A 17,658-nucleotide genomic window follows, 5' to 3' on the forward strand; every position below is an offset into this window, starting at 1 on the left:
TCCCCTCCTCCCCTCCTCCCCTTCCTCCTGAAAATAAAACTTACAAGCCTCTCAGTGGTAGCTAAGGATTTGTGTCCTGGAGCAGAATTGGATCATGCTGCTTTGACCAATAACTTCCTCGACTTTCACACTCCATCCTCTTCCACTGGGTCTAGATTTTATCCTGCACATTTGTAAAAATATCAGTGTGCTCAAAGATACTGGGTTATCAAGCCTTATGTGTTTCCAGACCAGGAATGAAGTTCCTTCTGACCCAGAAGAAGGGTGGGTGTTATTGTATTTCCTGATGAGGCCACTGCACAGACAACTCTTTTGGGTTGGTGGGAACAAGTGCCTCTTATCTTTTTTTTTTTTTTTTTTTTTGATGATTGGGCACTCACCAGTTTTCTAAGATAAAGTCTGAAATAAGCAGAAGAAGCCACAAGAAAGGGGGCAAAGCTAGATATTTTAAAGTATCATGAGACAAAGGGAAAACGTAATAAATCACTTCAAAGGCAAAGAAAACCAAGACAAACTGAACCAGAAATGAAGTCAGAAACCAAAATGTCTTCAAAGGTTTAAAATGAAACAACAGATGAAAACAAGCCAGTCGGAATGCATAATGCCTTTGGAAACCTGAAAGCAATGGGAAAAAAAAAATGTCTAGACCAAAATGCTTCCAAAGCAAACAAACAAAAGAGATACTTTAAACTTTGAAAGCAAACCCAAATCAGAAAGGTATCTATGAAATACCCAGTCAGAACAAACAAATGGAACACCAGCCCTTCTAAGGGAAGTTTGAGAGAGGCCTGAAAAGAACTCACCAACAAGCTACCAGAGGAAAGAATTTCAGGTAGCTTGGACTGAATGGGTCTTCTACAGTACCTTGCTTCCGTCCAAATGACTCCTGCTGTGAGAACTGGATTATTCGCTCAGAACCCCACACAAGGCACAACACCTGTCCATGCAAGCACAGCTCTCACCTCAAAGGGAGTAAGAGTTTAATCTGAAGCCAAATACGAATATGTATAGCTAAGGAACACAGATTTGGGTAACCCTAATTCCTTTTCCAACATGGAAATAGTTTCATGGAGTTTTTATACTGTGAGGAGGAAGAAAGTCATAAATCAACATTGGAGAGGCAAGTTACAGCCGTGTGGAAGAGTCTCAGCTCTAGACCTAGCTGACAACTCAGATGCTAGCTGACAACATTCTTAGTCCTTTCACTGATGAAAAGTGGGGCTTGTTAATACATCCCAAAAGGTTTTTTATCTGTCAGTCAACTGCATATTAATTCTGGATTTATATGTTAAACGCAGGATGGCAGGTACAACAGCGAGGTAGGCAAGGAACAGCTACTTAGAGGGCTAAAGAGTTCCCAAGGAAAATCTGAATTAGGCTCTGGACCTCAAAAATTTCACATTCCTTACAAGGCTAAAGTGCTGATCAACCAGTCTTTGCAGATGCAACTTCTTCCCAGAAAGTCTTGTTCACAGAGGTAAAAGGAAATCTAGACATAGCAAAGAATAACAGAAATCCTTTGTAGGATATTAACCTATGGATAACATTCTGTGGTGTTACCCCAGGATGGCCCGGAACTCCCTCTGTGACCAGGACTGACTTTTGATTCGCCAGTGTCTGTCTCCCACCTCCAAGCACTAAGATTAGAGGCCTTTGTGCCGCCACTCCTGGAGCAATGATGAGATGGAAGCTAGGGCCTCATGCATCCTAGACAAGCACTCTGCCCACTAAGCTACAGCCTCCCTCTATATCCTTTAGTCACTTCAGCTGGTCCTAGGGGGAGACAGATGACGAATCGCTGACAGGTTTTACTCGCTTGATCTTCTATGTTATCTCTCCATCTTTTTTACTGCTTAATTCTCTGCCTTTTAATATTTAACGGGACAGAGATTTCTGCTTCTTAAACTTCTCTGGCTTAAACTCCAAAAGAAAAAGGAGAGGACATTCCTGCAAATTAAACAGGTATTGATTTAAGGACAAAGCGATTGAGTTATAGTCCTTGGTCATGGAAGTAAATTTTGGTCTTTTTTTTTTTTTTCCTTTCACACACATGATACTTCCCTGACATCTGTGCAATACAAATATATCTAGAAAGTGTGAAATGAAAAATCTGTTCCACGAAATACAAAAAGAGACCCCAAATGAAGTCTCCACGATGGTGTTCACCACCATGGGCACAGATGGTGCTCTCCTCTAGCGCGCCCCTCCCCCTGCTCAGTGCAGGCTTAAGTTTCATCCACTGTATTCATCCAAAAATATCACATGCAAATAGATAACACCAGCAGAGCCCATCTGCACACCGTATTTTTATTTTTTTCTGTCCTTTGTGCACTCAACTTCATGCTGGTAACTCAAGAAAAAGTCTGACTGCTGGTCACACAGTGCTCAGATTGCATATGTTTTGTTGCCATAGAAACTCAGTGACCTAGAAGTCTAGTGGTCATTACAGTATTTCCTCAATAACCACACCATTATCATCATCCTACTCTTGTCATTTTATCCTCCAGTGCCTGTGCCATAGAACACAATAGCCACTTACCAATAACCCCATGTATGTGCATAAGCGAACAGGATATATAAAATCAACATGCTGTTATGTTTCCTAAAATATCTAAGAGAGACTTTAAAGACACAAATGCTTGGAATTTATACTTCGGGTGATGTTGAAAGTCTGTGAAAACACAGAGGTAGCACAAAGTCTTTGAAGACTCCAACTGTTTGTGTACTTCACAGTAGCCTAACTTCTACAGCATCCCCCAAGACTCCGACTGCCTCTCTACCTCGCCTACTTTGGAAAAGGAATGCATACAAGTAAACCTCAGAAAGCAGAAATGGGTAAGACAAGTAGGAAGTCATGGGACTCTGCCAGCTTCCTTGGTGTTGCCCACGAGAAGGGGGCAGTGTAACTCTAGTATGTGCATTCAAAATGGGGGAGGTGTTTTGTTTCAGGAGATTAGGTTGAAGTGAAATGAGAGGGCAAAATGGAAATTAGAGAAAGTGAAAAGGGAAAGTGTTGGGTGAATTTCAGGGAAGACCTTTGACTATACATCACTCAGAAGACACCCTCTATGGTGACGAAAGCAAAGCCATTGACTAGCAAATCCTGATATTCTAAACATCTCTGAAATTGTACATCTTTCAATGGAAAAGATGTTCACTGTAGGAACAAGAAATGTCAGGAACCTCCTTTCTTTAACAGAATACATTTAGTTTTAAAATTAGGAACAAATTACTGTATCTTAAGAGAACATGGTTAACAGAAGGCTCAAGAAAATTACAAAAAAGCCTGCATGTGCTAACAAGTGGCCTTAAGTTACTCTACACTCATCACAGAATATGCACAAATTTAAAATGTTAATTCGATCATTAATTAACTATTTTTCACCTTCCAATTTGCTCAACAGAATAAAGCAAATACAAACAAACAGAACTGTGGTCACGAAGTGACTGTAGCATTGTCCATCTAAACTTTCCACCTTTAAAGAAGAAAGCAAATCACAGAGAGGACAAGTTACTTGAATGAAGCTACTCAGAGCTTCAGTGCAGGAAGAGTACAGGGTACTGGGCTTCCTAGTTTCCTAAGGTGATTTGTCCTCAAGTCTCAATGTCTGTACATCTTACCTGTCCATTCCGGAATTTGCCTAGATGAAGATTCCATCAAAGTAAGCTGGCTCAGGAAATACGTTTGTCTCTAACTGCTGGGTCATTTCAGAGATACAACATATAGTGGTCAAACATGATTTGCACAAATACGGGTCAGTCCATGGCATTTCCTAGACATGTCTGCCATCCTTGCAGGCACTAGACAGTAGAATCTAGCTTGAGGAAGAGGGGCAGCAATGCCTTGGTCTCCCGTTTAAGTACAAGTTAGAGGACAGAGTATTTGGGCAAAACAATTTTCCTTCAATGCTAAGATGGAACAAAGCAGTGGCTGACTAGATAAAATAGGCAAATAACCCAACCCTACAGCATTTTGATGTCCTTTCTACATAGTTTTGTTTGTTTTCTTGAGAGGAGTAAAGCCTCCCTCTGAGGCATCTGCTGAAAGGCCTGGATTGGAGTCCTTGCTTACCATTTCCATTAAGCATCTTATGTAACCTCTCTGATTCTTCCAACTGACTCACGAAGCAGAAAATACCCACCTACCTCCTGCCTATACCATTACAGAACATTTCCATGACCTGATTCAGTAAACACTGCCCACCACAGCTCAGGTGCCAGGCAAAGTGCGAGGTGTGCTGCTGAGATGTGAGGAGAGTCTGGTAATGAGCTTGGCCTGAGCTATCAGACCAACATTAAAACAGGGGGATGTAACCCATTACAACTTAGGTAACTGCAGTGTGATGGGTTCTAACTTAGCTGTGTGGATGAAATGGCTCTAGGAGAAACGGTGAACTATGCCTGGCAGGTACTATTATTCTAGGATGTTATTTTGATTGCAACTTTTAGGGAAATTAGTACCTGAAAGTGGTGTTCTGTATGGCTAAGCTAGAGTCAATGATTAAATGCCCCACCAGGTCTAACTTTTATTAATTACTGAAGTAAACAACACACTTTGTTTACCATTGCCTCATTCATTATCATAACAACAGCAAATGCTAGCACGAATTATGAACAATACCAAACCTTAACAGAGAAAGTCAACCTGATGCTATTGCTAGCCACCGCTCAGGACAAAAATATCTGTCTACACTCTTTCATTAGAAACAAGCAAACAAAAATCAGTAGTTGGAAAAGTAAATTCTCACCTCTCAAAGGAGAGGCTGTCAGACCAATTAAATCTTAAAGAGAACCTGTTCCACAATGCATTCCTCTCTCTTCCCGGCTCCTCAGCTCCCTCCCCTGTGAGGCCTCTTTCTCTAGTGGACTAAAGTTAATATGTTTTAAGTCATTAGTTAATTTCATTTATAGGAGAAGTGCAGATGCTGGAGTTAAAAAAAATTAAGATGTAAAAATAGCAAGGTCTGTAATAAAGCCATGGTTTGCTTCCATTATTTGGGCTATGATTATTTGTCTTTTCTAACCTGGCTAACTTTTCTTGTCTCCTTGATCAAAGAGTGCTGGAACTAGAAGGAACAGTAGAATTAACTGGACCAACTCACTTTACACTTGAAGAATGAAACTAAGAGTTTTCTTCTAATGACTACATCTGCCCTTTATTAATAGTCATTTATAAAGCATGGAAGGCACAGCTTCAACAGGCCCATCTTTAAAAGCCAGAGTGTGAAGGGAATGATTGAATGATGCTATATCCACAAATAACAGCAGCTGCAGTCAGTGCTTCTGCATGATGCTTCTGCATGATGCGCTGTTCCAGCTCAGGATGTGGCCTTCCTGAGCCACGTCAATAATGTCACAATCTGAATAAATTTAGGCAATTGTCTTAATGAAAATCTATCCTCCACAAAAATTCTGCAAAGAAGGCAACTGCACTAGACTGGAGTCCTAGCGTGGATCTGTCAGAACATGTTTTATTTAAAAAATAAAAAAAGAATACTCCAGACCCCAATTTGCCTGTTGGTCTAGGAATTAAAATAGTTCTTCATTTTGCCAATGCCCAGAGGAGGTAGCAAGCAGAGGACTCGGGTAACAGGGAGTTCTGCCACAACCTATGTCTCTACAGACACACACATTCATATTAGGATAGGCATTTGGATTGTAATCCCTTCTTAGTGGAAAACACATTTTCAAAATAAATCCCCAAGCTAGAGTGAATTACCGTGATAGCCACAGCCGGAGAGTCCCACTGTTGAGAAACGCAGACCTGGCCACCTGCTTTGAGAAGCCTTGGAGTACAACACCGCTGAGGTCTTTTAAGGGTGGCCTTTTCAGGTAGGGCACCTACCCTCCCAAACCACCTTTTAAAGTCCAGGAAAAGAGCCCCCCCCCCCCCCCCCCTTTTTGAACTATGCTGTTCTTCCTGTATCCACTTCTGCTGAATACAGCACAGTTATCTTTTCAGAGAAAGAAGGAAAACACGGGAGACTCACACCACTGCAGATCCCAGAAGTAAGCCCAAAACTACAGCAACGTCAAAAAAAAAAAAAAAAAAAAAAAAAAAAAATCTTCAGTAGCTAGGAAAATCCCCGCATGCTATCTGCTGTCAGCTCAATGCAGACTAAGGCTAGCTGTGCCCGGAACCACAGCAAGCTGGGGCATCTCTGCAGCCTGTGTCCCTGCCAGCTCTCCCCCCCAACCCCCAAGCGCTGAATTTGGCAGGGAAGAAGTTACCCTGCCCAGCCTCTGTGCACAGGATGAACCAGACCACACATCCACACTCCCAAAATCAGTCCAGTGACTGGGAAATCGAGGCTGCAAGGCTATCAGAAAGCACTGGGGTGGAGGATGAGGGCCACTTTGAGCTCTAGGATTTTGCTGCATTGTCATGGCCTGGTAAAGTATGGAGAATGTGTCGGATCTCCAGCCAAAAAAAAAAAAAAAAAAAGGACCGGATGCAATTTTCCCAGCGCCCCCTCGCCTGCCCACTACCCCTGCCCCTCTTCCCGCCTATGTGCTGGTAGCAGTAGGGTGGGCGAAAAGACCAGCTGCTCCCGCTGAAACTCAGGTGGCAGGCCCAGCTGAATGGCACAGCCAGCCAGGGAAAGGGAACACCCACACCGAGCATCTTCCCAGCCAGTCACCACCCAGGGGAATGCACCTGGCCGCCGGCTGCAGGAGCCCCTGAGCGAGCACAGAGAGTTGGAGCGGAGACCAGGGGCCACAATTGTCTGCAAGCCTGGGTTCACAAGGAGTGGGTGTGGGCTGGGAAGGGGGATTACGTAGGTCTCTCCGCCCCCTCCCCTGGCATCTCCTAGCCACTGGGAGGGCGCCCAGGGGCGGAGGAGGCGCTGCGAACCCGTTTGGGGGCTTCTTTGTTTCTCTCCGGGGCCCTCCGGAGGGCCGGGTCAGCCTCCCGTACCCAAGCTTCGGGATGCCAGCCGGCCTGGGCGGCGACCCGCCCGGAGCCAACAATTGAACCTCGCGGGAGAAGAGAGAGGGTGGGCAAAAGGGTGGATCCCCGCTCTTAGGAGGGAGGGCGCTGCAGGGGCTCCACAGGGGTGAGGCAGCCGCCCCAGAAGGGGGGCGGGGAGGGAGGCTGGTGGTCTGAGCGCGGCGTCTGCTTACCTTGGCAGCCTCCGACTGGGCACAGATCATGCTCTGGTCCGCACACAGATTAGAACCGGGGGTCGCACGTGGCTTGCGAAGGTGCCAGGCATTGAGGACCTGGTCTGAGGGCGACCAGCGTCTCCTGCCTTGCTCTTGCTGCCGGGTAGCCTGAGCCAGCTGCTGTCAGAGCCACCGGCTGGAGCGGCTCGCGGGCTGGTGAACCTGTGCGAGCGAGCCGGGAGGGGGCCTTCTGGGTCAGAGGCGCGTGGTGTTGCGGCTCGAGCAAGGGCTCCCCGTGCGTGGCGACGCGGCACACTTTATTGCTTTATCCTCCCTCCCGCATCCCCTCCCTGCCTGCCTGCTCCTCTGTGGGAACCAGACTTGAGAACCAACCAGGAGCCAGGCTTGCTCTCTGTAGCTCTGCTCCGCCCTGCAGCCTCACGCACCCGCACCCTCCTCCTCGCCCCCATAGTAAATATATATATATTGATTCTTGTTACCACTGGCCCCATCCTTCCGACACCCAGCACTCGCAGCCGGCTTACCCGTGGACCAGCTACGGCTCATCAGTCCCTTTGTGTATATGCAAATGGTGTGCTCAGAGCCGGTGCAGCACCAACCTCCTAGGAAGGTGCACTGTGTCGTCAGGTGTCCTCACCTCAATTTTAAGTCACCTTCCTTGCCAATCTCACAGGCACATTTCTGGGCATCCTCAAGCATTTCCACAGCAAGTACCCAAAACAGCATTGCTATCACAAATACAAAGGCTGGAAATCGCCCCAGGTTATCTATTGTTGACAAGCTCAGCTTTCCAAGCTGGTTTGGTGTTAAACTGTGCACATCGTCAAAATGGTAAAACTGGAAGTAGGAGAAATTCAAACCTTTCTTTGGACCAGCCAACCAAGATGCGGAAGGATGTGGTCACTGATTGCCAGCTCCTTCTCATAAACGAATTCCTGTGCATTTGGTCTCATTTGGAGGCTTTCATATGTTCACAGAAAGTGCAAAGGTTCTGAGCACGGAATCGCCAAGATCATGTGCTCTTCACAATGCTTATTTATTCCTCCCCATGTTCCTACCCGACATCCCTACCTGCCTCTTCACAGTGTTTATTTATTTCTTCCCATTTTCCTGCCCAGCTTCCCCTAGGCAGGCCATTTTTCACATCCTTAGAAGTGATTGGTTTTGGTTTTATTTTTCCCCTTGCCCTGGCCATCTCAGCTCTAGAACCTTTTACCGAAGAGCTGATTGTACACATTCCCAACCCACTTATAACAACAAGGGGGGTGGCTTCTCAGTCACGCTCCCGTCATTGACCCACCTCTTGTTATCGATTACACCCTCAGAGCAGGAACTTTCCAGAAGATGAAAGCCGGACCTGGTGAAGCAGCCCTTACCATCCTCCTGGGCTTACCTCCCTGGGCGCACCTCCCTTCCCTTTCCCCTTATCACTCCAGGTGCTTGGCCCTTTCCCAATAGACACTTCCCTTTGTCTGAACCAGATGTTTCCACCAGATGAGTTCAAGGCTGGCCACTTTTCAAACGGTAACTAAGGAGGCACACGGAGCTCACACGGAGTACACATTTCACCAGGTTTTACACATGAATTAATTAGGAACTCCTGTATGAAGAAAACCTCCAAGAATAGACTTGGTTGATCTGCAACAGTAAATGCCAGAATCAACCAAACTATAATACTAACTAGAAATTTGGGGGACAAAACAAAACACTAAAAATCTGTTGTAGAAAGTAGTATTGAAGGTTTCTAAACACACAGAATCCTAACACACTGCCACAAAGGATAGTTATTCACCTCAGCTGACGGCTGAGTTGTTCAATCTGATTTTCAGTGTTGCGGCACCAGCTTGGCTCAAAGAGGGTTTTTTTTTTCTATTATGTCATGAGGATGACTTGACAAGTCAACATCTTTCAGGGTATTGTTGGTGCAACAATCCTGAAGAATGCTTTAATTTCCTCTGGGCCCTTTTTTCTTCTCTATTTCTTTTTCTGCCAAAGGCAAAAGATACCATAGTTTCACACCTTTTGTAATTTTAGGGGTTTTTTTAGTTAATTAAAATATAATTATATTATTCACCTGTCTTCCCTCCAACCCCTCTTTCACACTTCCACTTCCTTAAAATTTCTTGATTTTACACACAAACACACACATATGCGTGTTTCTATGTATATATATATATATATATATACACACACACATGCATATAAATACTCAGTTACTTATTGGGTCTGTTTAGTGTTACTTGTGTGTGTATTTTTAGGGTTCATCACTCGGGACTGAATTATCATTGAAGGGCTCTCCCCTGGAGAAGACTGCTTCTCCATCTTTTTAGCAGTCTTTAATGGTCTGTAGCTCTTCATCTAGGGGTGGGGCCCTGCACAAGGTTCTCCACCTATGTTAGCATGTCAGCTGGTGCTGTCATTCTTCAGGTCTTATTTAAGCAGCCACATTGTTGAGATTTCATGTGTGTGGCATCCTGGTCATGTCTAGAAGACACACTCTTGCAGCAGACTTCCTGGTCCTCCTCTTCCTGGCCATCTTTCTGCACCATCCTCTTTGATGGTCCCTGAGCCTTAGATGTAGAGCTTGTTTGTGAATACATCAACTGAAGCTGGGCAACCCACAGTCAAGTTGTTCTGTGCATTTTGACTACATGTGACTTCTGCAATGGCCTCTGGGAAAGAAGCCCTTTTGATGACTGGGGAGAGCTATACTTATCCATGGGTATAATGACAGATACGTAGAACTAGAATGTACTTGAGAATTATGCTGTTTAGGAATGAGGTCTTCCTCTAAGATCTAAACCTCACTAGCCATAGGTGTTTGGCTATGATTTCCCTCCTGCTGACCAGGCCCTAAATCGGATTAGACAACCATTGTTACCACCAAAATGTAAAAGCTTGTTTTGTACCATGAGGTATATTTCTCCACATTGATCATTCTGTGGGTCCCAGGCATCACAGCTTAACAGGTAGAATAAATAACCAAATTTGTATAAAGCACTTTCTACATGCCCAGTGACCTACCTCTGCATTGCTGAGAGAATCCTGATTGCTCAGAGGTCATTTTTGGAAGAGACCATCAATGTGAGGTTAAGAAGCACATACCCCACCACTAAGGAAGAAGAAGAAGAAACTATTGAAGCATGGTGTAGCTTATGACACTTTTGAGAGCGGGACTCGCTCTTTAGAATGAATTATATCTGGCTTACAACATGGAGACATGTTATGGGGCTAGCATAAGAAATGGCTTAGCAGTCACTTGGCTTGACTGCCCACACATCTCACTGAGCAATATGCCTAGCAACCTAAAAACCCCAGCTGCATGCACAGCTCACATCAGACAATGGAATGAGTTTTTCCTCCCCTTAATGACCACCAAACATATATATATTTTCACATTCAGTCATGCTTTAGTTAGAGCAAGGTAGAGAGCTGGTCCAGTCTAGATTGGTTTGGAGTGGTATGCACAATAAGACAACCTGTGTCCTCTAAGAGAACTTTTAGAGAGAATCTTCTACTTACCATCTTATTTATGCATAATTCATGTATATGTCTAAAATGAAATGGATTGTGGGAAGGGATACACATAGTGTATCAAAGACTCATGATATCCAAGCCTGTGAACCAAAGGAAAAACACCAAGCTATACTCTTAGCAACAAAACTCTCCCTTTTCTTGGACTACAGAAAAGGAAGACCCAAACAAACAATGTCCCTCAGTATTCTCATCAGGTGGCCAGCTGTCACTCTTGATGGCCTATTCCAATTTGTACTATCTCTTTACTTTGAATCAAGTTTCTCTGCTACACTGCAGTCTGTGTGAGCCAAGATGGCAAGAAACTTAATGCTCCTATTCTGGGAGCATTTCAGACTTAAGGCTTAGGACAATAACTCAGAGGCTGAGGCAGAGTCACATGGACAAGCAATAGAGCCAGTAAGAATGCAGAGAGAGCAAAGAGAGCATGGCCCAAAGTCGGTATGTTTGTTTTCTGTGGAAAGAAAAGGGTGGTGCAGCACAGGAAACTTCTATAGCTCTAGACTGTATATTGACTTTTAGTAGTTCTTTCCCTGGCCTTGGTATGATGTTCCAGGGAAATAATGCCCGCTTCTGTCCTTTGAGGGCACCAGACATGGTTCACATGCACATGCAAGCAAATTCTCATAGACAGATAATAAAAATAAATCTTATTAAGAACAACAACACCTTACACCCATCAGAATGGCCAAGATGAAAAACTCAAGTGACAACACATGCTGGAGAGGTTGTGGAGAAAGGGGAACCCTCCTCCACTGCTGGTGGGAATGTAAACTTGTACAACCACTCTGGAAATCAATCTGGCGCTTTCTCAGACAACTAGGAATAGCGCTTCCTCAAGATCCAGCCATACCACTCCTAGGCATATATCCAAAAGAGGCTCAAGTACACAAAAAGGACATTTGCTCAACAATGTTTGTAGCTGCTTTATTTGTAATAGCCAGAAGCTGGAAACAGCCCAGATGCCCCTCAACTGAAGAATGGATGCAGAAATTGTGGTACATCTATACAATGGAGTATTACTCAGCAATGAAAAATAAGGAAATCATGAAATTTGCAGGTAAATGGTGGGACCTGGAAAGAATCATCCTGAGTGAGTTGTCCTAGAAGCAAAAAGACACACACGGTATATACTCACTCATATAAACATACAACATAGGATAAACCCACTAAAATCGGTATGTCTAAACAAACTAAGCAAAAGAGAGGACCCTAACTAAAACGCTCAATCCCCATCCTGAAAGGCAAAGAGGATGGACATCAGAAGAAGAAGAAAACAGGAAACAACCTAGGAACCTGCCACAGAGGGCATCTGAAAGCCTCTGCTCTGCAGACTATCAAAACAGATGCTGAGCCTGATGGCCAACTGGCGGGCAGAGTGAATGGAATTTTATGTAAGAAGTGGGAAATAGCAAGAGCTAGAGAGGACAGGAACTCCACAAGGAGAGCAACAGAACAAGAAAATTTGAACACAGGGAACTTCCCAAAGACTCATACTCCAACCAAGGACTATTCATGGAGATAACCTAGAACCCCTGCACAGATGTAGCCCATGGTAGTTTAGTGTCCAAGTGGCTTACATAGTGATGGGAAGAGGGACTGCCTCTGACATAAACTGATTGGCCTGTTCTTTGATCACCTCCCCCTGAGGGGGGAGCAGCCTTACCAGGCCACAGAAGAAGACAGTGCAGCCATTCCTGATGTGATCTGATAGACTAAGATCAGAAGGAAGAGAGGAGGACCTCCCCTATCAGTGGACTTGGGGAGGGGCATGCATGCAGAAAGGGGGGGAGGGTGGGATCGAGAGGGGAGGAGGGAGGGGCTTATGGGGGGATACAAAATGAATAAAGTGTAATTAATAAAAGTTAAAAAAAAAAAGAACAACAACAACAACAGAAAAAAACAGGATTGGTAGGCTTGCTCATCGCCAGCTTGGATAAAAAACAAACAAATGACTTTTACTGGGACCTGACTTAATAAACTTTTTTAGTTTTAGAAAGCTCTTGTAGCAATTTTCTGAATTGTCAATATAAGCAATTATATTCACTGTGACCTGAGGAACCATTATTTGTTGCTTTTAATTCTGTATGCTTGCCTCTCTATATTACTGGCTGTCTTACTTCTTGCGTATGTACTTATTTATTACCAAAATAATTTCTTATTTAGCTTCTACTTCCATGAGAGTCACTGTAAACTTGTTAAATATTTGTGCTTATATTAAATTGAAGCACAATATGGTATAATTATGACCATATTGTTAGGGTTGTGTTGTCAGAGTGACAGGAACAATCACATTGACTGGGGAAGCTAGAAAGATCTCTGAAAATATAAGTTTGTAGACAGAAGTTTGTTGGCAACCCAAAAGACACTGTGCAAAGAATATAATATGTGAGAAGAAAAAGAATGAAGGAGTAAAATGTAATTGCTGTGAAGAATTCATTCCAACTGGTACAAAGACAGAACAAGGTCAGCGATAAAACTTGAAGGGAAGATTTAAGATGTATGATGAGTCAAATATTGGTCTGTTCCAGCTTTTAGGAGTAATTATTGAGGATGTGAAGAAGCATAAAGAGTTTGAATGCCAAGGCTGGGGAGATGTCGCAGCGGTTTAGAGTACTGGCTGCTCTTCCAGTGGTCCTGAGTTCAATTCCCAACAACCACATGGTGGCTCACAACCATCTGTAAGGGGATCTGATTCCCTCTTCTGGTGTGTTTGAAGATAGATCACTCATATACATAAAAATAAATAAGTTAGAAATAGCGTTTTAGTGGTTTTAGTGTCGATAAGTGAAATAAGAATTTCCTTTACAAGCATGCATGATCTGGACCTAGATGCCCTGCACACGTGTAGCCCATGGGCGGTGTGGTCTTCAAAGGGGCACCTGGCTAGTGGAGGTGGGGCTGTTTCTAACATAGACTCTGTTGCCTACTTTTGGACCACTTCCCCCTGGCAGGCCTGCCTTACCTGGCCTCAGGGGACGAAGGCTCAGTCCTGATGTGACTTGATGTGCTGGGAAGGTTGATAAGGCAAGGGTTGTGGGGGAGGTTCCCCTTTTCTGGGGGAAAGGGAGGGGGGAAGGGGAAGGAGAGGAAGTGGTGGGCACTGGGAGAAGGGGAGGGAGGAGGCACCCTCAGGATGTAAAATAAATAAACTAATATTTAAAAGAAAACAATGTCCTTTACTGTGTTACAAAGCAAAATATATGCCATAACTTCAACTTTGCAATAATTTTAGAATACTAAGGTATGCTAATAATGGAGGGGTCAGATCAGGATGTTGTCTTAGTTAGTGTTTCTATTGCTGCTATGAAACACCATGACCAAAAAAGCAAGTTGGGGAGGAAAGGGCTTATTTGACTTATACTTTCAGATCATGAGCCATCATTGGAGGAATTCAGGGCAGAACTGAAGCAGAGCTGAAACCTGGAGCCAAGAGCTGATGCAGAGGCCATGGAGTGTAGCTGCCAGCTGAGGAATGGCACCACCCACCATGGCCTGGGCCCTCCCTCATTGATAAAAACTGAGAAAATGCCTTACAGCCGGATCTCATGGAGGCATTTTCTCCACTGAGGGTTCTTTCTCTCTGATGACACAATTTTGTGTCAAGGTGACACACAAAATCAGCCAGTATAGATGTCAAAACTGGTTAATTTTCCCTCACTTTCTCATCAAAATATTTATTAAAAAGTACAAAGCAAATAAAAACAGTTAATTATAAACTAAGAATGTTCACCAACAATTTGTCACCCACACAAAGGAGTCTTACAAAAACAGAAACACAGCTAAATAAAGTTTAAAAGTGTTTTTGAGAAAAGCAAGATATTAAATATGTATAAGGAGGGTGTGCTATGTGTCTTTCATTTAAGGCTCAACAGTCTAGTCTCCTAGTCTACGCACCTTCACACACCTTCACCAACTTTGAGTCTCTGTGTTAATCATCCTGTATTGCAAATTTAAGCCCCTCTGATGAGAGCTGAGAGATAATGTCATCTATGGGCATAATAATAAGTCATTAGGAGTTAGTTTAATAATCTGTCTATTTAACAATGTAATAGTAGTAGGCTCTCCTGCCTAGCTATAGGTTTTGGACCCAGTAATGATGTTAGGTCTGAGTTTCATCCTTTCTATCAGTACTTGAATCCAATCAGAATGTTTTTAATTATTGCCACGATGTTCATGTCGCTATCATACCAGTACATATGTTGTGTTATGCCAACCATTATTGCAGCTCTCGGGGTTCACGGCTAGATCATTGATCATCAAATAAAAAGGGTCTTAAAGAATGTAAAAGTCAGAGATGGTGGATGACCACAAGGAAAGAGTATCTTTCAGACATCACAAAGCAGTTGCATGTGTACTCACAGCAGTTAGATCAACTTGTGCAAGATTTGTGCAATGATTAAGGAGGAGGAACAGGAAGAGAGAGGGAGGGAGAAAATAGAAAGACAAGGGGTGTTTCTGAGGCCTAGTCTGAAATCTAGCACTCTGTTGCTTCCATTTATTGGTTAAAGCCCATGATAAAGATGCAAATGGAAAACCCAAACTCTTGATTGGACGAATGGCAAGGTTACAATCTGAAGGGACTACAAAGCAGACAGCTGGAGAACTGGGGCTAAAGACTAATGGTATTATTGGAAATGCAAAGAGACAAGATGAAGGTTCTTGGGCAGTAGACTAAGAAATGCAGCTTTTACAGGAAGGGCTGAGAAATATATTCTTGGGCTATTATGTATTCATTAACCTCTGGAATCTAGCATGGGTCATACAGCCAAGCTAGATTCTTAAGTAAGGGAGAATAAACTTTGAGCTTTCTATTTACTCCATTTTCTGTGACAAATTCTTAGCCGTTAAGTGAAGCACACTAGAGCTCATCCCTTCACCTTGAAATTTCTGTGTTCTAGCTTACGTAAAGAAGGCCTCAAAACTACTTCTCTCAGTCTTAATCTGGATATGATTAAGATATTAATCTGGATATGACAGTCTCAGCTGTCAACCTGACAACACCTGGAATCAACTAAAACCCAAGTATGTGGGAATACCTGTAAGGGATTTTCTTGATTGAACCATTTGAGCTGGGAAAAACCATCCTAAATCTGGGTCACACCTTCTACATGAAGGGACATGGAAGAAGGAAGCTTTTGCTTGTCTGCTTACCCTCACTGTCATTAGCAAGCTTTTCTATCCTGCTGCTGAGGCATTTCTCCACTGATGTTAGAACCTCCTTCTTTAGGAGTCCAATGTAGACTGAAGGCTGTCAGCTCTCTAGAAATTTCCCGAGACTCCAGCACCAGATTGTGACTCCTGAGACATCCAGTCTAATGGATTCAACAAATACCAGATCATTGACCTTTCTGTAGAGAGACAGCCATTTTTAGACTACCCAGATCACAACCTATAAGCCTGTTCTGCTCCATTAGAATACTCAAATACAGACATTTCCCTCTACAATGGAGCTCCACTGTCAGTTTTCAGAATGACCCTCTCCCCTAGTATCAGCCTGGGTTGTTTAGGGATCCCCAATTAGACCGCTTTGTCCAATAACACAACTGAATGCAACCCAGTCCTACCACTGGAAGCCTTGCCTGGTTAAAAAAAAAGATGGCCAGATCAGACTCCCTAACCTCCATGACCAGGAGTCCTCCCTGCGCTTGCCCTCACAGAGTCCAGGCAGTTTCCACTGCATTAGGTTTCCACACTGCCACCCAAATGCCTCTCCATTCCAGCTGTCTCATCCCACAATCTCTCCTTCCATCTCTCCCCCAACTTGATACCTCCCTTTCCAGTCCCCACCAACCCCTGCCCCCGCCCACCCACAAAATCTATTCTATTTTCCCTTCCCAGGGAGATCAAGGTGTCCCCCACCCCCTTGCCCCTAGAGCCCTGCTCTTTACCTTATCTCTCTGGGTCTGTGGGTCGGTGTATTGATTATCATCTACTTAACGGCTATTATCTACTTATAAGTGAGTACACATCACATTTGTCTTTTGGGTCTGGGTTATCTTACTCGGGATGCTTTTTGGGGGGTCTGGGTTATCTTACTCAGGATGCATCCATTTCCCTGCAAATTTCATGATTTATTTTTTTTTTAAGCTGAGTAATACTCCATTATATAAATGTACCACATAGTCTTTTTTCATTCTTCGGTTAAGAGACATCTAGGTTGTTTTCATTTTCTAGTTATTATGAATAAAGCCACAATGAAAATAATTGAGCAAGTGTCCTTTCAGTAGGATAGAATGTCCTCTGGGTACCACAGCCAGACATTATGTGGAAAGTCAAAATTGGAGGCTTCCATTGGGTTCCTCCCCTTGGAGCTCAGGGAAGCCTGCAGAAGGGGAAGGAGAAGATTGCAGTAGACAGAAAGGCTGGGGACACCAGGAAAACATGACCAACTGAATCAACTTAACAGGACTCACATTGGTTCACAGAGACTAAGCACGGGTCTGCACCAGGTTCTCTGCATATATGTTATTGCTGTTAGGTTGGGGTTTTTTTTTGTTGTTGTTGTTTATTTGTTTGTTTTGTGGTACTCTTAACAGTGAGAGCAGATGTGTCTCTGACTCTTTTGCCTACTCTTGGCACCCCTTTCCTCCTATTAGGTTACCTTGTCCAGCTTCAATCTGAGGGCTTTTGCCTGTCTTATTAAATCTTGTTTTGTCATGTTTGATTGTTGTCTCTTGGGGGACTGCTCTTTTCTGAAGGGAAATGGAGGGGGAGTAGATCTGGGAAAGAGGAGAAGCGGACGGGGGTCTGGGAGAAGTGGGGATGGGGTGAGTGTGGTCATGATGTATTGCATGAATCTATTTTCAATTAAAAAAAAAGAAATATCTGAAGGGCTTACTGTGACGAACAAGGAATTTAATGAATCTATATAAAACTTTGACAATTAGTGGAAAAATAAGGAAAATGGTGATGCTAACATTTATCCAGAAGCTCTAGATAAACTGACAAAGGCAAAATATGCATCCGGTGAAAACCTAACTGACTCCAGACTCA

General features: G+C 43.7%; 1 protein-coding gene and 1 pseudogene across 1 annotated transcript in view; one reads left to right on the forward strand and one right to left on the reverse strand.

The window, feature by feature from the left end:
* Window positions 1–7,212, reverse strand: part of Hecw1 (HECT, C2 and WW domain containing E3 ubiquitin protein ligase 1) — a 295,620-nt gene extending 288,408 nt beyond the window's left edge. The window contains exon 1 of the mRNA XM_055603961.1: window positions 7,126–7,212. The gene's annotated coding sequence lies outside the window, so the exon portion shown is untranslated. The remainder of the gene's footprint in view (window positions 1–7,125) is intronic.
* Window positions 1–17,658, forward strand: part of LOC129674049 (EF-hand calcium-binding domain-containing protein 5-like) — a 55,865-nt pseudogene that overhangs the window by 15,036 nt on the left and 23,171 nt on the right.

The sequence above is a fragment of the Psammomys obesus genome, unplaced genomic scaffold (genome assembly GCF_907164565.1).
Source record: "Psammomys obesus unplaced genomic scaffold, mPsaObe1.curated_primary_1811, whole genome shotgun sequence".
Classification (NCBI taxonomy): domain Eukaryota; kingdom Metazoa; phylum Chordata; class Mammalia; order Rodentia; family Muridae; genus Psammomys; species Psammomys obesus.